Raw genomic sequence first — 17286 nt, 5'->3', positions numbered from 1 at the left:
GACAGTTCGGAAAGAGGACACGACTGTCAGCTGTCGGCGGGGAGGCTGTCCCCTGCCTAGGGGGCTACTCGGAGAGGATGGCAGATGAGAGCTGTGGTCTGGCAGGGCGCCCAGCGGCTGGAGGAATAGGTTCTTCAGTCCTGAAGGTAGGTTCTGGAAGCATAAGGCAGCATCCACTAAGTGTCAGCAACACTAAGATAAGGCTGAAAAGATCGAGGGATTTGCCCAGGGTCCCACGGGGGTTTCTGACCAGCTCAAACCCTCATTCCCAGGAACTGTGCCCGATTCATAATTTGTTAAAATGTATGGCCTGGGTGGCTATGTTAGCGCCAATGGACACTAGTTGCGGTTTGGACAACATTCCGGATAGAGTCAATCCTTAGCTAGTCAACACCAATCAGATTCTGTCTTTAAAATCTGTATTAAGGGATGGGCGGGCTCTCTGACTGTATAAGGGGAGGAGCTAGGATCAAGCTGAGCAGGCTGGTTTTTTTTTTAGATAATGTGAGTATGCAGAGAGAAGATACTTCCCCAAAGGTGCACAGGAAAGTGGAGGGAGGAGCTGCCTCCATCCCCACAGAACTTCCATTCCAAACCCATGGCTAATCTGAGAGAATTGCTATACAGACCAAAACTCCTGCATGACAAAATACAAAAAGTAACTACTTGAGGGTGCTGGCTGGGGATTCAAATCCAACCCTATTTCATCCCAGAGTCCATTATTTTGCACTGCAGAAATAATCAGCATGTATATATTAGTAATTAGATGGGGAAAAAAAATTCATAGGGAACCTGAGAATGCCACAGCTGTTTACTGGAAGCCAGGAAGAATAGAATAATGGGAAAATGTGTCAGGGCAAGAAAGAGAGGACATAGTAAAAGCACACCAGACCAAGACAAAAGTTAACCAAACTCTTATGCTACATGCCTGACTGCATTTGAGGCTCCTACTTCCCCATTTCTCATTTACTGCATTCTACCGTCTGACTCCACCACACCAATGAAACATTCATTTCAAAGGTCCACAATGACCTCCTTGGATAAATACACCGAGTCCTTGTAGCTTTTTTTTTTTTTTTAAGTTTACTTATTTTGAGAGGGAGCATGCAAGTGGGGGAGGCGCAGAGAGAGAGGGGGAGAGAGCGAGAATCCCAAGCAGGCTCCGCACTGTCAGCATGGAGCCCAATGTGGGCCTTGAATTCAACAACCACAAGATTATGACCTGTGCGAGCTGAAACCAAGTCAGATGCTTAACCGACTAAGCCACCCAGGCGCCCCCTTGTTTTTATTTTATTTGACCTCTCTTCAGCATTCAGTGTTCCTGGCTACTCCCCTGGCGTTCAGTCTCCTCTCTTAGCTTTCTTATCACCTCTTTTGTGGTTTTCCTGCAAAATGTCCTGCAGGACAAGTCTCCCCTCCTGGATAAATTAAAACTCTTCAGCATTGCATAAAAGACCCTTTCTTTGTGGTCTGTTCTCTGCTACTGCTCCAGTGTAATTTCTTCCACTTCCAATCTCCTTCCTATGTTAAGCTTTATGCAAGTGTAGGTCTATTTTTCTCTCTCTCTGTAACACATCCCCCTACTTCTTTCACAGGCAAAGTTCAAAATTCAGACATCATTTCCTCTAGGATGTTTGTTGTGGGACTCCTCCCATGTGAGTTAAGTTCCCCTTCTATTTATTCCCATGACACCCAGTACTTAACTTCTATCCTAACACTTACTACCCAATATTATAATACTGTGTTTCCTTCCCTTTCTTCACCTTTAGTTTGTGGATTCCTCAAGGGCAAGGACTTGGTCTTCCTATATAGCCCTAATGGTTATCTCTGAGTGGAACATAATAGGCCTTCAAAGAAGTTTGGAATGCATGAATGACATAATTCAAATAGGGGAGAGTTATTATCTCCTTCCTGAGCCTTATTTTAAAACTTGAGAGTACCTTCCCCTTCCCAAAAGATGAATCATGGAAAGAAGCAGGATCACTGTATTACTGAGAGGAGTGAAGTCCTCAATTTCTTCAGTTACAACCCAATTGGATAGGTGGGCTGAGCACCATTGTTTTAAGATCCTGTTCAGTCGGTGTTGGCAAGTTATGCTGGCATAGCTGAGAAAGCATGACTACAGTGCTTAAAGTGAGAAACAATTATGATGTAAGAAGATCCCAATCTAAGAGTCTTCTTAGGTGCTGCGAAGAACATCTTTCCACTGTGATGTTTCTCTGATGCTAAACCTGCTTTTAGAGATCAGATAAATGTGAGACACATTTCTAATGCCAAAGCTTAAAGCCCAACTCATGAGGGAATTTCTGCCCCAAAGTTCTTATGTAGAAACTGAGAGAAAATAGGAATCTGTTTTCTTATAAAGTTTTTTTTTTTAATGTTTATTTATTTATTTTGAGAGAGAGAGAGAGAGGGAGAACATGAGCAAGGGGGGGAGGGGGCAGAGAGAGAGGGAGAGAGAGAATCCCAAGCTGGCTCCATGCTGTCAGCACACAGGCAGACATGGGGCTCAATCCCACGAACTGTGAGACCATGACCTGAGCCAAAATCAAGAGTCAGATGCTCAACTGACTGAGCCACCCAGGTGCCCCAAGAATCCATTTTTGTTTTGTTTTGTTTTGTTTTGTTTTTTGTTTTTTAATCTAACCCTCTTGTTTTCAAGATTACACAGTTTGTTAGATGCCAAACCAGGAACTGGCTTCCAGGCCATACCCCAGAGGTTGCTGTGTAGTTCTTTGGGGACAGGGGACAGGTAATTTTACTCAGGCATAGACAGACACACAGTGGGTACTCAATCTGTTGAATGAAGGAGGGAATGAATGAATGTGCTCTATCATAGTGGTGTAGATGTAAGGGAAGGGCACTGTCATTTCTCCAAAGATGGGAAAATTTAAAAGTTTGGGGGGACACAAATATTTATTTCAAAAGTAAACTTTATCAAAACAAAGGACGAAAAAATGTTTTGGATGTCAAAAAGGTCTATGTTAAGTTGCTGAATAATTTGTCACTAATTTCAAAGGATGATGGAGGGGCGCCTAGGCGGCTCAGTCGGTTGGGTGTCCGACTTTGGCCCAGGTCATCATCTCGCAGTCTGTGAGTTCAAGCCCTGCATCGGGCTCTGTGCTGACAGCTTGGAGCCTGGAGCCTGCTTCAGATTCTGTGTCTCCCTCTCTCTCTGCCCCTCCCCTGCTCATGCTCTGTCTCTCTCTCTCTGTCAAAAATAAGTAAACATTAAAAAAAAATTAAAAAAAAAAAGGATGATGGAAAATTATCTTCTGAAATGTTGACATGTCTGCATAAGAAGCATAGGGGCAAAATGCTTGAGTGTGAAGTCCCAGTTGCCTGAATCCTGCCCTCTTCACCTACATAACTGAGCAGGTTATTTAACCCATGCTATGAATCAGTTTCCTCATTTGCAAAATGGGGCTAATAACAGCACATCAGGTTGTCATGAAACAGTGAAATACACACAACCTACACAGTCATATGCCCATTTTCTGCCACTAGTTCCCGTCTATCTAGATGTTAGTTTTGCTTTTGGTAAATGTTTTCTTTCTATGTTTTTTTCCCCTTCCTCTTGTGTGCCTTTCTTTTCCTTTCACTAACCTTCTACTTTTTCTCTCTTTTCATTTATTTCTCTCTCTGCCTGACTGAATTTCTTCTTCATATTCTTTTTTACAAAAAAATTTTTATTTATTTTAAGAGAGAGAGAGAGGGAGTGCAGAGGAGGGGCAAAGAGAATGAGAGAGAGAATCCTAAGTAGTCTCTGCACTCTCAGCGCGAGGGCCACGAACCGCGAGATCATGATGTGAGCCAAAATCAAGAGTTGGAAAAAAATAAAAATTTAAAAAAAAAAAAAAAAAAAAAAGAGTTGGACACTCAACCAACTGAGCCACCCAAGGGCCCCTATCCTTAATATTCTAATACCTCTTCCTCACTTAAAAAATGACTGATGGCTATGAACTTTAGTATATCTACAGAACAAGAAACTTAATAATAACTGTTAAAACCCTGTTTTCTTTTTTCCAAACGAATTTTTGATATCTGCCATGATCATGCATCTTTTTTTTTTTTAACATTTTAAAGTCAGTGAATACATTTACGTTATTTTAGTTCTGTTTTTCTTCACCTCACATAACTTTATGTGGAAGGGGATCAGGATATGCCACTTTGACATAAGGATTATTTTGAGTTGAAGAAAACTGAAAATCAACAGATGTAGAAAGAAGCCTTCTTGGTGCCTCCTGTATTGCATTAAAAGCAGAAACTTCTTAGAAATGAGGCTGTCATAAATCCCTCTCCAGGATGGGTCTACTCCTAGAAGAGAGACCAAGAGTAATCTTGCCATAAATCAAATCCTTCGTGGCCATGAAGAAGATGGAAATGACCACTCACACATTCATAGACAAATATTATCACAAACTTTTTAATCTCCAGTTTGTTCTTCTAAAAACCCATTTGTCTTTCCTAAAGAAACTTATTTATTCTTCCCAAAGAGGTCTTTTTTCCACTCTCCTCATTCCCCTACCAAGTTCAATAGAAAAATTTCTAACTTTAACCATTTAGCTTCTAGTTACTTCCATATGAATAACCTTTTTTCTCCTGTTAATCTGTCATTTGTCAGTATAGTTTGCAGGTCCCCAGGAACTATAGCTTAGAGGGAAGCAAAAGGTTTTCTTCCCCAGACAGTTCATATGCCATGTGTTAATGTAGACCATCTACTTGTTAACTTTTGTTGATTGTGATATCATATACTATAGTTTATGCTGCGTTCCCCTCTTGTGGGGCACATTGTTTCTAATTTTTGCTGTTTCAAACTCTCCTTCCCTTATGCCACTTTCCCTTGCCTTCTCTGCCACAGCAGATCTATACAAATGCACAAATGCATGATTATGTAAAATATATATAAAATGTACTATATTTCATGTCTAGATCTTCAGCCTTGCGAAGAAAAGGAAGAACCAGGCAGTGTTGCCATCTAGAGAGTCTCTCTTCTCTAGGGAACTGATCTAGACACCAATCATAAACTTTATTGTACCTTGAATTCTCAGATTCTGAATGTTTATTAACAGCACAAATGTACCAGGCAATAAAGAGAGGTGGGGTCAGTCTGCCAAATAAAAATACTTCCTTTGATGTGAGCTTTCCTCTCTTAGAGCTTCTTGTGTCACCAGTTCAGTACATAACAAGTATGAAGAGTTAACAAAGACAATTTGTCATAGTTACTAATTTTCTAGTGTGCTGTTTGGCTTTTAAAATTTGGAAGCAGCCACCGAGGCAGATTTGGCATTTCGAGATTCTGCTACAAGTGTAATTTTATTTTTTCTAATGTTTATATATTTATTTTTGAGAGAGAGAGAGAGAGAGAGAGAGCGCTTGGACAAGTAGAGGAGGGACAGAGAGAGAGGGAGACACAGAATCCGAAGCAGGCTCCAGGCTCCGAGCGGTCAGCACAGAACCCGATGAGGGACTTGAACTCACCAACCGCAAGATCATGACCTGAGCTGTAGTTGGACACTTAACCGACTGAGCCACCCAGGTGCCCCAAGTATGATTTTATTTTGGGTGATGTTTATAGGCTCAGTTTATATTGTCATTTGTTTTATAATGCTGATTATAAAGCCTTAGTTAAATAATTACTGTGTGAACAGAACCATGCTGTTAGACTACAAAAGCCCCAAATGAGGTCCTTAACTCTCAGAAGCTTATAATTGACAAAATGAGAAACCAAAGCTGTGAGTTCTGAGGAACTTGTAAATAATCGTTTTGAGCCTTGATAATAAAGATATGGAACATAGAATTTTTGACTCTTAATAAACAGTTGCTAAGTCTTGGTTTACTTGTAAGCCTTAAAGGAAATTTGGAGCAACTGTTCCATACCCTGGAACATAGGGATAGATTATCACAAATTTCTCTGGATTCATTCTACAGAGTTCTGAAGACTCCATTACAAACCAGTAGCTAGAAAACAAAAAGTTTGGGATACTAGAAAAGGCCCTTTCATGATTTCCAATGGCTAAGCTAAGAAGTGGTCTCTGTTACTGCCTCTCAGACCCCTGAGAAATGGTTAAAGACAAGAAAAAATAGGACTGGCAAAATATTTATCTGGGACCGCCTTCGTTACTTCCATCCCTTGGTAACTTGGAGTGGATTCCTCTCCAAGGAATCCACTGATTCTGATAAGAATCATCTGTGTATGTAAAAGACTTCTGTTCTTTGAAGCAGGGATGGTGCTGGCTGCTTTCAACCTTTCCCTCTTTCCAGTTCTAAGGACTTCGGTCAACCTGCTTAAACAAGATTGGGGATTAAATTGCACCTACATTCTTATAGATATACACTTTTTGAAAGAAATGAAGAATTAATAAACATGATTTTTGCCACAACTTGTCACCTTTGGCACAGTGTTGCCCTTATAAGAAATACTTGCCCTCTGTCTCCGTAAAGAAATAGCTGGTGATTTCACAGAGGTTCTAGGAACTGTCAGTTTACTCCTAGTTGACTGCAAAATAATACACATAGTTAGATAGCGTGGTAAGTCAATGGAAGGACTTCCATTCAGTAAGTTTCTGTCTCCTGTGTTCTATCTTACTTAGCTTGGAGCCAGCGATTTTCAAATCTTGTTCCACAGAACCCAGGAGGGCCTCAGGCATTTTATTCTAAGTTTTTAGAAGTTGGTTTTTTTGTTTGAGATTGGTGGTTATCTTTGATTCTTAAGCATATACAAAAAATACATGAATATATTCTTGTGAAAATTTGTGACTTTATTAAGTACACTTTATCAAGCCTCTGTCCAGTGGTATACTTGGCACAATTCTGGGGACTAAGGATTTTTTTTATGAACAAAGCAAATAAAAATCCATGCCCTCATAGAGCTTACATGCTAGTGGAAGGAGAAAAGCAAACATAATTAATAGGGAAATTACATGTTAAAAGGTGATAAGTGCTATCATCAAAAATAAGATGAGGCAGATCAAGAATGCTAGCAGGGGCGCCTGAGTGGCTCAGTCAGTTAAGCTTCTGACTGACTCTTGATTTCGGCTCAGGTCATGATCTCACGGTTCACAAAATTGAGCCCTATATCAGGCTCCTTGCTGACAGTGTGGAACCTTCTTGAGATTCTCTCTCTCTCTCTCTCTCTCTCTCTCTCTCTCAAAATAAATTAAAGAAAAAAAAAAAGGAATTGCAATTTTAAGTTAGGAGGTCAGGGCAGGCCTAATTGAGAAGTTACCATTTGAAGAAAAGCTTGAAGGGAATGAAGGAATGAGCCATATATATAATAGGAGAAGAGCATCCTGGGCAAAGGGAACAGGTAATGCAAAGACTCTGAGATGGGTCAGTGTATGTGTATTTGAGGTACTGCAAGGAGATAGGTCTGGCTATATTACAGCTAGCAAAGGGAAAATGAGATCAGAAAAGTAGAGGTGGGAGATACAGATTGTAAAGGTCTTTGGCTTTTACCCTAAGAGAAATAAGAAAGTATGAATACACATTAAACAACAGAGATGTATGTTGTCAACAAAGCATCCCCACCTCCTAATCCCATACTGCCCAGAGATTGCTGCCATTTTGGGTCATGATTCTCTAGAAGTTGTTTTTTTGTTTTTGTTTTTTGTTTTTGTTTTTGTTTTTTTTTAATAAAAAACCCACATAAGCGTGCCTGGGTGGCTCAGTCAGTTAAACGCCAGACTTCGGCTCAGGTCATGATCTCATGGTTTGTGGGTTGGAACTCCACATCAGGCTCTGTGCAACAAGCTCAGAGCCTGGAGCCTGCTTTGGATTCTGTGTCTCCCTCTCTCTCTCTGCCCCTCCCTTGCTTGCACTCTGTCTCTCTCTCTCAAAAATAAACATTTAAAAAAAAAACCCATGTAAGTTTTTTTATATGGGTACCTATAAAAACATGTAATTTTGTTTTGTGAGGATGTGCATGTGTTTTAACATTTTGTATGTCCTGTGTTAATTAGCAATTTGCTTTTTACAATTAATTTATTTTGGAGGTCTTTCTTTGTCAAGACAATACATATATTTCTACCTCATTCTTTTAAACTGTTGAATACTCCATTGTATGCCTGCGCTACATTTTATTTAACCATATCCTTTCTGGTAAACAACTTGATGCTAATTTCTTTCCTTCTTTCCTCCCTCCCTTCCTCTTTTGACCTCTCTCTTCCTTGCTACCTTCCTTCCTTTTCTTTTTCTCCTTTCCTTATTGAATTACTATTGTCTTAATAGTATATTTAATAACATAAAATTACATTACATGAAACATGGGAGAAAACTTTAAAATGAAAATTTGTGTTCCCTTTTGTCAAAAAAGCAATATGAATTTCCTAAATTGGGATCACTTAGATCTGCCTCAGTGGAAAAGAAGCTTCAGTGACTTCTTAAGCAAGGATTTATCTAACGTTTATTGCTCTGTAATAAGGGGAAATCATGAGAGCTTGAGTCCAGTTACTCTGAGCCTTGCTAAGAGTTCACTGGGTCACCTTAGCCAAGTTGACCATAGGTCTGTATCATTGGGAAGTGAAGATCCAGGGTCCACAGTCTATGCTGGGTTGTGTCTTCTCCCCCTCGATACCACCTGAATCAATATGGAATTCAGCCAGCTTGGCTGTTATAGGTCATGTGTGTTAGTCTTTTCTACACAAACTTGATGTCAGCTCCTGGAGTACAGGGACCATGTCTTACATTCCATTTTTTTCCCCAACAGTGCCTAGCTGATTCTTAGAATCATCATTACTTATTTTTAATATGTATTTAAACTATCCTTAAAATTGTATTTGCAAAGTTAGCTCTATTTGGTTTAGAATAAACCTTGCAATAAAATTTCAGCCATGTCTATGGATTTATCAGCATTTCTTTTAAACGTACCATTGATGAGGAAGTTTGTAATTTTGCACTACTTTTTACCTTTAGGCCTTGCCCATATACAATCGCATCACTAGTATAATGCCCACATGCTTTGCTTAGTTATATTCCAGACAAGATATCTCTGCTTTGCCATGCTTACAGCACAGCAAAATGGTCAACTGTGCAAATGTCCTATTATTTCACTTGACATCATCATGTTTTCAGAATACAAAATGCCTATCTAATATGGTCTTACCTTCCTATTCTATTTCTGGCTTAGAAAAGGAGAACATTAGCAGGCTAGCGTGTTCTAAATATAGCCTCTGTCTCCTCTTCGGATCTCTGGTGGGTCTTTGCCCTGAAACCTAACACTGTCTTTGCTTTGTTTTCTCTCACTTCCTTTCAAATCTGTTGTCTTCCTGCTTGTACTTTTTTGCCAGAAGGCAGGGCCTATGAGAGGAGACCCCCCGATTTCGTCAGAGCTGGCAAAAGACAGGAAGTTTACACAGAGCAAAACTATTTGCTAGGATTGGTTTTGACCCTTCCTCAAGTTGTTGCTTGTGTCAGAGATACTGTTGTCAGGATTCTGTCGTGCAAAGAGGAAGATAAAAATATCTTTCTGACTCGTGCATTTTCTCCTTTTCCCATCCTCTTGCCAGGAACGCTGGAAATGGATCCCAGGGTGATTGGAGGCATTAGGTCATCCGTTTGAATCCCAGTGGTCGAGAAAGAAATGTGGGTAATAACTAGCTGATGGTGGAGAAGAAAGGAACTCAAGGAGGTATGAGAACCGTTCATTTTACCCTGGACATTTCCTCAAGGCTAGTTTTTCTGGAAAGCCTCCGTCTTCCTGGTTGTTGCAGGACCTGGCTGAGGAACTGTTCCATTTCCTCTGATTCTTTCTCTTGCCTCCTGAGGACTGGCAAAGGGAAGGTCCTGGAACTTTAAAGAGCTGCAGTGTCTATGGGAGAACCTGTAAGGAGAGAAGTCTTCTCAGTATCACCACTTCCTCTCTACCAAGGCTCGGGCTGCTTTCCTTCGAGCATCACACATCGAAAGTGAAGTGAGTCATCTGTTTTTAATTTTTCAAGTGTTCAAACTAAGTAGAGAATCTTGGTTCTATTTTGGTATGGGCTTTAACAAATGCGTCACATAAACCAGTACTTCTCATACTTTAACGTGAATATGAATCACCTGGACATTTAGTTAAAAAGCAGAGTTCTGTGGGTCTGGTTTGGGCCTGAGACCCTGCATTTCTTCAGGCTTGCAGGCAACCTCAGATCTGCTGGTTCATGGACCATGCCTTGAGTAACAAGGCCTTAAATCCTCTAGGCTTTTTGCTTTTCGGGGGAAAAGGATTGGGGGATGCTGGTGGAATGAAGGGACTTAACCCAGTACATGATTCATGTAGAGCACCTGAAAAGAAAATCAGTCACCTTCCCTGCCCTTGTTGTACCTGCTTTAGCAGACTGTCTCTAGAATTTGGGGTTTCTGTTAAACAGGTTCTAGATGTGGGAAGCTAAGTCACCCCAAGAGAGAGAGAATGTTGGGCTGCTCCTTACACTGCATGGGTCACATTCAGCAGAGCCAGAAATCTTTAAGTGTTGTAATCTTTGGGATTAAGTGTCCATGTCATGCCTCAACCAGTATAGCTACTGGTCACTTTGAACATTTCAGCTTCAATTAAAAATTATGCATGCTTGAAAAATAACTGGTGTCCCTACCACCTACCATTTCGAGGTGAAGAGTGTAGGATACAGGAATCTATTACATGGTTTAAAGTCAGTTCGAGTAAGGAATATAGTTACTAGGTTTTGTTTTCTTATGAGAGGCCTTTAAACTCTCCCAATAGTAGCTCCATCTTAAGTGATTCACATTTATCTGAAAGTCACTTTTAATCCAAGAGACAATCCAAAAGGAAAAAAATGAATAGATTGGAAGTGTACCTATTCTGTCCCTAGTTGAAGGGAGAAAATAGCAATGGGAGAAAAGAAGCGGGAAAGAAAAGAGAGTGGTGGCCTGGGATATCCTAGCTTTGCAAAATGAATAAAAGAAACCCACCCTAGATATCAAATTCTTACCCACACATGCATGAGAGTCCTTCCAGAATGGTAGCTTGTGTCTTCCTCAGCCAGAGAAATGTGCTAGAAACAGAATAAGTAAATATAAATTTTGTTGTTTTGATGAATGAACATGCTGAAACTATTTATCATTAAGTTGAGGATTATGCAATGGAATCAAAGTTCAGAGGAATAGACAGACCTGGTGAAGCCCAGGATGAACCCATTCAACCACCCAGAAAGGGGAGAATTGCTTCTGTTTGAAATAAACTTCAAATAACATTTCTTTCTATTATGGAGTATAGCCAGAGGTGATATTTAAAATTTTAACAACCTGAGAGGCACAAACATTGACCAATCAGAACAGAAGCTACTGTAAACAGCCCATATAATAGCAAATGCTAGGCCGTAAGAATGCACAGGACTGAATATTGGCCTAAGCAATTACAGGTTTTAATGAAATGTTTATGGGAGGAGAAATTATAAAGCTACCGATGAGTTCAGAGATATATAATGGTATTCCTACTACCATCTGCCAATACTCTGGCCCCATTTTCTCAGTGAGGACACTTCTCTCTTTTCCTGTCTTGTCAAGGCCAGAGCAACCCCTCATTCCAGCTGTGTATCTCGTACAACCTACACTAAAGAGAATTCTCTTAAGTCACTGCAAGACTCGAGCTCCTATCCACTTCCTGAGTAGCAGGGAAGATGCATCTATTCTATTGTAACGAGTTGCCCCAGAAAATGAACCATGCTATCCTTCCATACAAAGCATTGTCACATACATTATCTCACTTGGTTTTCACAAATATCGTGGGGTATAGGTCAAGGGGATTACTATTTTACCCTGACAGTTAAGAAATTGAGGCTCTGGTTAAGCAATTGCTAAAAGACACACAGCAGGTTAGTAGGTGTGTGGATTTGACCTGGGCCTGATTGCTTGAAGTTCAGGTTTATCATGTACTTTTACTCATCCTTTCAAGCATCCTCTCAGGACCTTTGACAACCTATATTGTTCTGTAGTAGGATCTTTTTTTTATGACATAATTTGAAAGCTTTGTACATTAAAAAGAATTCGCTTTCTACTTCTTTTGTCAAAATTATTCTCATGTTTGTCTTAAGCTTTGCCTCCATTAAGGCCTTTACTGCACAGGAATAAATGTTTTAGAGCAGTGAATTCCAAACTTTGTCGTGCTTAAAAATCACCTGGGGAGCCTGCTAAAACTCAGATTCCTGGGCCCTACCTCCAGAGACTCTGACTCAGTGGGTCGGGGGTCAGGCCTGAGAATTTGCACTTCTAATAAGCTTCCAGATGAACCTAATGCTGCTAGCCAGAGACCATGCTTTTAGACTATGGGCACAGCTTCAGTATTTTTTTATTTTATTTTATTTTATTTTATTTTATTTTTTAATTTTTTTTAAGATTCTGTTTTTAAGTAATCTCTATACCCATCATGGGGCTCGAACTCACAACGCCAAGATCAAGAGTTGCATGCTCTACCGACTGAACCAGCCAGGCACCCCTTCAGTAGGTATTTTAATATATATTTTTTAATGTTTATTTATTTTTGAAGGAGAGAGAGACAGAGAGTGAGCGGGGGAGGAGCAGAGAGAGAGGGAGACACAGAGTCCAAGGCAGGCTCCAGGCTCTGAGCTGTCAGCACAGAGCCTGATGGGGGACTCGAGCCCACAAACCATGACCTGAGCCGAAGTCGGATGTTCAAAAGACTGAGCCACCCAGGTGCCGCAGTCAGTATTTTAAAATAACATCTTCATGGTTTAGTGAGGGAGCTTAATGTGCTTAATAGCACAGATTATAGAGCCAGAATTCCTGAGTCTGAATATTGATGCCCTCACTTATACAAGCTGTGTAATTCTGGGGAAGTTAACCCTTCTGTGCCTCAGTTTCCTAATCTGTAAAATGGAGACAATGACACTACTACCTTAGAAGAGAGTTGTGAGGATTAAATGGCTTAGCAGTGCCAGGCTCTCTCTATACAAATTTGCTCTTTTATTACTAAGTCTTGCTCAATTCATAATTATACTTTACAATGGAAACAAGAGCAACAAGAATTCACACACATATCAGATGTTCTTTGATGTAGATGTTACCCATGACTTAATCATGAGCCAAACGTGCTCTTATGTTATTTTTGTGAGTCGATGTCCCAGGCTGTCAGTTAGCACTTCCCACCAAGGGGAGAGAGAGCAGACGATGCTGAGAAGTTGGGAAGAGCTTGGTCATTCAGGGCCTTTTGTGTCATCCTCAGGATTTGGACTTAACTCTAATAGTGATGAAAGCCATCAATATAGTTTGAAGGTGGGGAGTACAATCATAATTACATTTTAGGAGTTTAATGCTGCAGTTTGGAGGGTAGTTTGGAAGATGGTGAGGCTACAGGCAGAGGCTGTTTGAATGGACTGTTTGTGATCATCCTGGAGAGAATTAATAAAGGCTTGAACCAAAGCAGTAGGGTAAACTCAGAGCAGCTCCCATGGTTCAGGTGATGGAACGGAGCATATGTCATGAATCAGAAAGGAAATTTGATCTGTACTAAAACTCCTTAGCTTACACCTCTTCCCTATATTGAAACCCCTTGAGGTTGAGGACTGAGCCTAACTCCTATGTAGTCCCAGCCTCTGGCTCCCAGTAGGCCCCTGATAGATGTTTGGTGAGTGAATGGGTGAGGGAGAACAATCAAATCCTCTTGTGGTCTATAGGTTTCTGTGATCCGGCTCTTACTTATCTCTCCAATCTCACCTTTCTCCTCTCTCACCTTTATTCTGGTCACACTTGCCTTCCTTTGGACCTTTGAAAATGGTCCAACTGTGGCCTCCAGCCCAGAGTGTCAAACTGCTGCCTTTGGGGCAAATCTGTCCTGCCACCTGTTACTATAGATACAATTTTATTGGAACACACTTGCGACCCTTTGAGTGCGTCTTGTTTATGGCTACTTTAGTGTTATAATAGCAGGGTAGAGTAATTATGACAGAGACCACATGGCCTGTGAAGCCCCAGATATTTGCTATCTGGCCCTTTACAGAAAAAGTTTACTGATCCCTACTCTAGTTCTTTGAAATTGATGTGACCTCTGATTTAAAACTCTAACCTCGACAAAACGACATTAATCAAAAAACTGTGGTACTGACATAAAGAAGAACATACAGACCAATGAAATAGAGTGGAGAGCCCCCAGATAAGCTCTAATGTGTGTGCACAAACGATTTCTGACAAGGGTGTCAAGACCATTCAATGTGGAAAAGACAGTCTTTTGGAAAAAATGGTGCTAAGAAAATTGGACATCCACGTGCAAAAGGACTGTCAGACCCTTATCTTGCACCATAGAAAAAATTAAGTCAAAATGAACCACATGCCTAGACATGAAAGTAAAGAGTACAAAACTCTTAGATGAAAACATAGGAGAAAAGCTTCATGATGCTGGATTTGGCAGCGATTTCTTGGAAATGATACCAAAGCACGGGCAACAAAAGAAAAACTAGATAAATTGGACTTCTTCAAAATTAAAAACTTCTGTGTATCAAAGGACATTACTAAAGTAAAAAGACAACCCACATAATGGCAGAAAATATTTTCAAATCATCTAATAAGGAGTTAATAATGTAGAATATATAAAGAATTCCTACAACTTAACAACAAAAGCCAAACGACCCAATTAAAAAAGGGTGAAGGACTTGAACAGACATTTCTCCAAAGACGATATACAAATGGCCAATAAGCACATGGAAAGATGCTTAGCATTACTAATCACTAAGGAAATATAAATCAAAACCACAGTGAGATACCACTTCATACTCAATAGATAGCCATAATAATAATAATATAATAAAAGGCACAAAACAAGAGCTGGTATGGATCTGAAGAAACTGCAACCTTTGTGCTTTGCTGGAAGGAATGTAAAACAGTGTTAGCTGCTATGGAAAACAGTTTAGCAGTTCCTCAAAAAATTAAACATACAATTACCATATGATTACTTCTGGGTATACACTAAAAGAATTAAAAGCAGGCACTCAAATAGACATTTTATACTTCTATTCATAGCAACATTATTCACAAAAGCACAAAGATGAACACCAGAAGAATACCACAGATGTGGTATAAATTTACAATGGAATAGTCATCTTAAAAGTTCTGACACATGGATGAAACTTGGTGATATTACGCTAAGTGAAATATGCTGGTCATCAAAGGACAAACACTGTATGATTATACTTATATGAGGTACCTAATAGGAGTTGAATTCATAGAAACAGAAAAGAGAATAGTGGTTGCCACTGGGGCCACTGGGGAGTGAGGAGTTATTGATTAGCGTGTGCAGAGTTTCAGTTTGGGGAAATGAGAGAAGTTCTGGAGATGGGTGGTGGTAATGGATGCACAACAATGTTAATGTACTTAATGTCACAAAACTCTACTCCTAAAAAATGGTAAATTTGGGGGTGCCTGGGTGGCTCAGTCAGTTAAGCGTCCGACTTCAGCTCAGGTCATGATCTCACAGTTTGTGAGTTCAAGCCCCACATCGGGCTCCTCATTGAGAGTGTGGAGCCTGCTTGGGATTCTCTCCCTTTCCCTGTCTCTCTGCCCCTCCCCTACTTGTGCTCTCTGTCAAAATAAAATAAACTTTAAAAATGGTAAATTTTATGTTATAGATATTTTACCACAGTGTATGGCTGGTTCTTATTCAGTTTTCAGCTTAAAAAGTGGTATTTCTTCAAGGAGGACTCCCATTACTCTTTGTAACTTCCTTGTATCACATATCACTCTCTGAAGTGACTATATATATATTTGATCATCTGTCTTCATAGAATGTAAGCTTCCTGAGGATAGGGTCTTTGTCTAAGTCAAAGCTATATCCTAACACTTAGTTCTTGGCACATCATAGATGCCCAGTAAATATTTGTGGAATAAACTACAGTATACTCTTGAACATCATGAGTTTGAACTGTGGGAGTTTACTTATACATGGATTTTTTAGATAAATATATTGGAAAATTTTTGGAGATTTGTAACAATTCGAAAAAAACTCATAGATGAACTGCATTGCCTATATATATCAAAAAATAAAGAAGTTAGATACGTCATGAAAGCATAAAATATATGTAGATACTATTTTGTCACTTACTACCATAAAATATACACAAATGTATTATAAAAGGTTAAAATTTATCAAAACTGATGCACACAAATGCAGACCATACATGGTGCCGTTTACGGTCAAAAGAAATGTAACCAAATGCGAAGATGCAGGATTAAATCATAACTATGTAAAATTAACTGTAGCACATACTATACTATGCAAGAATTTTGTATCCATCTCTCCTAGCTGTGATGGTGAGCTTAAGTGTTGCCAGTATCCACTTCGAATGCTGTTCGTGATGATGGTCTTCATATGACTGGGTTTTCTCTGCAGTATATTGTGAATCACAGTAAAATGTTTTCTCTCGAGGTTCTTGCATGTTTTTCACCATGCTTAGTGCCACACTATAAACCTTGAATAGTGCCATGGGACCCATGCAAAGTGCCACTAGTGATGCTCAAAGTGCTTCTAAGAAGCAGAGGAAAGTCATGACATGACAAGAAAAAGTTGAGCTGCTTGATATGTACTACATGTAGATTGAGGTCTGCAGTGTGGTTGCCTGCATTTCAAGATAAATGAATCCAGTGTAAGGAACATAGAAAAAAAAAAAAAAAAAAAAAGGAAATTCATGAAGCTGTCACTGGAGCTACACCAACGGGGGTGAAAACTTTGTACTTGTTGCAAAATACCTTTTTATCTCCTATTGAAATGCAGCTCTTATTTGGGTACAGGATTAGTATAAGAAAGGCGTACCTATAGACTCAAATATGATTTGAGAAAAAGTGAGGTCATTATATGAAAACTTGAAGCAAAAGGAAGAAGAAAGATCTAAAACTGGAGGATTTAATGCCAGCAAAGGATGATTTGATCATTTGAACAAGAAGTTTGGCTTGAAAAATGTCAAGAAAGCAGGAGAAGCACCAACCAAGAGGCAGCCAGATGCATTCTCAGACACAGTTTAAAAAAATCACTGAGGGGGTGCCTGGGTGGCTCAGTCGGCTGAGCATCTTGGTTTCAGCTCAGGTTGTGGTCTCACGGTTTGTGAGTTCAAGCCCCGTGCTGGGCTCTGCACTGGCAGTGTGGAGCCTGCTTAGGATTCTCTCTCTGTCTTCTACCCCTCCCCCACTCACTCTGTCTCTGTCTCTCTCAAATAAATAAAATAAAACTTAGAAAAAAAAGTCATTGAGGAGAAAGGACATCTGCCTTAACAGGTTTTTAATGCAGACCAAAGTGCCCTATTCTGAAAAAAGTGTCACAAAGGACATTTATTAGTAAGGAAGAGAAGC

General features: G+C 39.9%; 1 protein-coding gene across 1 annotated transcript in view; it reads left to right on the top strand.

Moving 5' to 3' along the window:
• The first annotated feature begins 9744 nt into the window (after window positions 1-9744).
• Window positions 9745-17286, top strand: part of ABCG2 (ATP binding cassette subfamily G member 2 (Junior blood group)) — a 131886-nt gene continuing 124344 nt past the window's right edge. The window contains exon 1 of the mRNA XM_049630039.1: window positions 9745-9910. The gene's annotated coding sequence lies outside the window, so the exon portion shown is untranslated. The remainder of the gene's footprint in view (window positions 9911-17286) is intronic.

The sequence above is a fragment of the Panthera uncia genome, chromosome B1 (assembly GCF_023721935.1).
Source record: "Panthera uncia isolate 11264 chromosome B1, Puncia_PCG_1.0, whole genome shotgun sequence".
NCBI classification, from domain to species: Eukaryota; Metazoa; Chordata; class Mammalia; order Carnivora; family Felidae; genus Panthera; species Panthera uncia.
The sequence above is the reverse complement of the archived record's forward strand: the minus strand, read 5'-3'. Positions and strand labels throughout refer to the sequence as shown.